This window comes from Hordeum vulgare, chromosome 2H (genome assembly GCF_904849725.1).
Source record: "Hordeum vulgare subsp. vulgare chromosome 2H, MorexV3_pseudomolecules_assembly, whole genome shotgun sequence".
NCBI classification, from domain to species: domain Eukaryota; kingdom Viridiplantae; phylum Streptophyta; class Magnoliopsida; order Poales; family Poaceae; genus Hordeum; species Hordeum vulgare.
The window spans coordinates 24,786,418-24,790,461 of NC_058519.1; the positions used below are offsets into that span (position 1 = coordinate 24,786,418).

The following is a 4,044-nucleotide window of genomic DNA, read 5'->3' on the forward strand; positions in this document are numbered from 1 at the left end:
CCGGACCATTCCGGAAACCCTCGTGACGTCCGTGATCTCATCCGGGACTCCGAACAACATTCGGTAACCAACCATATAACTCAAATACGCATAAAACAACGTCGAACCTTAAGTGTGCAGACCCTGCGGGTTCGAGAACTATGTAGACATGACCCGAGAGACTCCTCTATCAATATCCAATAGCGGGACCTGGATGCCCATATTGGATCCTACATATTCTACGAAGATCTTATCGTTTGAACCTCAGTGCCAAGGATTCGTATAATCCTGTATGTCATTCCCTTTGTCCTTCGGTATGTTACTTGCCCGAGATTCGATCGTCAGTATCCGCATACCTATTTCAATCTCGTTTACTGGCAAGTCTCTTTACTCGTTCCGTAATACAAGATCCCGCAACTTACACTAAGTCACATTGCTTGCAAGGCTTGTGTGTGATGTTGTATTACCGAGTGGGCCCCGAGATACCTCTCCGTCACACGGAGTGACAAATCCCAGTCTCGATCCATACTAACTCAACTAACACCTTCGGAGATACTTGTAGAGCATCTTTATAGTCACCCAGTTACGTTGCGACGTTTGATACACACAAAGCATTCCTCCGGTGTGAGTGAGTTATATGATCTCATGGTCATAGGAACAAATACTTGACACGCAGAAAACAGTAGCAACAAAATGACACGATCAACATGCTACGTCTATTAGTTTGGGTCTAGTCCATCACATGATTCTCCTAATGATGTGATCCCGTTATCAAGTAACAACACTTGCCTATGGCCAGGAAACCTTTGCCATCTTTGATCAACGAGCTAGTCAACTAGAGGCTTACTAGGGACAGTGTTTTGTCTATGTATCCACACAAGTATTGTGTTTCCAATCAATACAATTATAGCATGGATAATAAACGATTATCATGAACAATGAAATATAATAATAACTAATTTATTATTGCCTCTAGGGCATATTTCCAACACCAGCAGCTATTGCGTTGTTGTTGTATGCCAAACAACATTCTCTCTGTTGCCTGCTTTCACAATACCGGCAACACCAAGCTCCTTTTGGTATAGAAGACAAGCCAACACATTCTGCAATAAATAATCATAGACAACCAGAAGTGAGGGGCCTTTTGACACTCTAAAATATTATGTAACTACATGGTAAAGACAGTGATTCAGCCATCAAACAAATATCAGGATGGTCGCATGCCCGAATACCCAAGAAGAATGGAAGTTGGCTTAACTAGGAAACAACCCCTACTGGCTAGGCAAGTAGGCATAGGTGCATAATAATATTACCTCTGTGAAAAGCTCTCGGACAGGAGTCACAAAGAAGAAGCTCCCCGCCATCTGAACAGATGCTGCATAAGTCATCGTTCTGCCTTTCTGAAGGTTTTCTGCCTTTTGAAAGAGAAACCGACAACTCGTGTAGTGAAACGCCATTGGACATGTATATGTTGTGGTAACTGCAGTAGTGTTAGCACAGGGAACGAGAGTTTGAACAAGGCCCAACGAAATACATTACAAGAATATAAACTCACGGTTTGCGCCGAGCAGCTCGGCCAGCATGACCTTCAAACTGTGAAGGGCTAACCTGTTCATCCAGCATAAGGACCTTTCTGATCAGGTTCAGTAGTAATATATGGCGCAAACATGTATATAGTAACTAAAAGTCCAGGCTGACTACTCGACCGAGTTGTCTTATGTATCAAAGCTAATGGAAGGAAGGGACGGTAATTTTTTACCACTGTATTGCGGCAATTACAATAGATTCCAAGTTCCTTTATGTAGCCATCCAGCAACCTCTAGAATGTTAGTCAATAACAGTATTAATAACAACAATATTCATTCGGACTGGCTGAAGAAAGAAGCTGCATAAACAAAGAGCAGGAAGCCAAGAAGTAAAACCTTTCCCCCGACATAATAGCCACATCTGTGCCCTCTGGCAGAATGCCACTCATGAAAACCAACTTGTGCAAGCCATTGTCCCTGCAGCAACAACATATACAGATAGAGCAATAAGATGAGATGAACCCGTCGGAGAAACAGAGCTAAAGTTTCATAAGCAGGAGAGCCTACTTTCTTGTAATTCTTCCTGCACTTGTAGGCTTCGATCCTGGGGAGAAATTCTTAGGCACCCTGCCAGATGAGGTTGTACTTGCTGCACTTGGAGTCTTTGCTACTGGGTAGAAATTCCTAGGCACCCTGCCGTATGAAGTTGGGCTTCCTGCACGTGTGGTCTTCCCTCCTGGAGAGAAATTCTTAGATACCATGCCAGATGAAGTTGGACTTGGTACACTTGCAGTCTTTCCAACTGGGTAGAAATTTTTAGGTGCCCTACCATATGATGAAGTTGGGCTTGCTGCAGTAGTGGTTTTCGTCTCTGGGGAGAGATTCTTAGGTGGCCGTCCGATTCTCGGCCTAAATACCAACAGCAGAAACAATGCTCTATGAGAGAAGAAGAAAAACACAAGCTAGAATGATCACATGGCCAACAAACTTTATATAACACACATTACCTCGTCATATTCTGAGCAACCTTAGACTCCAGACATGTATCACACAACGAAGCAAATTTTCCAGCACGGGAAGTTTTGAACGAACCTAAAAGGCAAAACATTGGCCAAATTATAGCATCAAATGAAACAAAGGTTGGCGTGGATGAGCGATCTGGAGGGGGGCAGGGCTCACTTTTGCAGTCCTGGCATTTCGATGTCTTCTTAGGCACTGGGCCTGTTGCTCACAGTATTACAGATTCTAGTGTGTCTATCGTAGCATCTGTGCACGCCCTCAACACATCATGCAGAGTATTTCCATTTTCCAGGAAAATGTAATCGGAGGGCCGCTTTTTATTTTGGAACCCACTATGCAGCGGCGCCGCACCTTGGCGCTCCCGTGCGGCGGCTGTTGTAGAAATGCACGGCGCTTGCAAAGCAAAATAAAAAAAGGGAATGATTCATTAGTACTATTAAATTAAGTATTGTCATCACTGAAAAAGTAAGCTAAGTATTGTAATAATGTGGTTAGTTCCTTCTCTTTCTCCTCTACATGCATGGAATAAAGTCAATAAGATTCCCATTCATGTTTGAAATTCAAAAACTTTTATCTACAAAACCGTTAATTCAATCGATGATCTGTTTTCACCATTGACTTCGTCGCGACGAGTTCTTCGAAACTAGATCCCATGTCGACATGTTTCGTCAACTTTTTTTCCATTCATAATTACCACATTTTTTGACCCACTTTCCATATTATTAACCACTTACTTGCCTAAGAAAAATAACTTGATTGACACTTTTTAATGTTGTTTCGTACAAAGCCTTGTAGCAGTTTTCATTATACATGATATAAAAGCATGTCATTGGTTGCGTTTGTCAATTTAAATATGCCAACTTGTCATGTTTACATATAACTTTGTCAGGAAACTATTTTGTGTGCTTGTTAGTTTAACTATTTTGTGTGTTTGTCAATTTAAATATGCCAACTTGTCATGTTTACATATTTAACTTTGTCAATTTAAATATGCCAACTTGTCATATTTACAAACGATGACCAAAAAGATTTCTTGTGGTCACTAGTTTTAAATCTGTTGAGTTGTCATATTTTTACGCGCAATCACCTAAAAAAAGTTTTTTTTTTTGCTTTTCATTTTGATTATGTCGAGATGTCATGTTTATATGTAATTTTCAAAAATTTGGCGATTAAGTTATTTTTTATCAGACAAGTAAGTACTTACTAATATGACAAGTAAGTGTAACAAATGTGGTAAGTACGAGCAAAAAAAAAGATTGTCGAAACATGTCAACATGGGATTTAGTTTTGAAGATTTCGTCGAAACAAAGTCAACGGCAAAAACGAATCATTGATCGAATTAATGGTTTAAGAGATAAAAGTTTTTGAATTTCGGTCATCTAAAACGAATTAATGACATTTGTATGCATACATGCATGCCTGATGAAGGAACGAGAACCCAAGCCGCCGCATGCAATGGCCACAGTGCGGCGCTTCTAAATAGAATTTCCCTTTTATTTTTTATCCTATGTAGCTGCGG

The 4,044-nt window shown here is 40.7% G+C and overlaps 2 long non-coding RNA genes across 2 annotated transcripts; both read right to left on the reverse strand.

The window, feature by feature from the left end:
- Positions 1 to 979: 979 nt before the first annotated feature.
- LOC123429338 lies at positions 980 to 1,761 on the reverse strand. The gene is made up of 4 exons (XR_006622648.1): positions 1,739 to 1,761; positions 1,535 to 1,587; positions 1,293 to 1,459; positions 980 to 1,082 (listed from the first exon to the last, which is right to left on the reverse strand). It is a non-coding gene; the product is annotated as an uncharacterized LOC123429338 (long non-coding RNA).
- A 579-nt stretch (positions 1,762 to 2,340) lies between these two features.
- LOC123429339 lies at positions 2,341 to 2,728 on the reverse strand. Its single transcript, XR_006622649.1, has 3 exons — positions 2,685 to 2,728; positions 2,513 to 2,597; positions 2,341 to 2,414 (listed from the first exon to the last, which is right to left on the reverse strand). It is a non-coding gene; the product is annotated as an uncharacterized LOC123429339 (long non-coding RNA).
- Between the last annotated feature and the right edge of the window lie 1,316 nt (positions 2,729 to 4,044).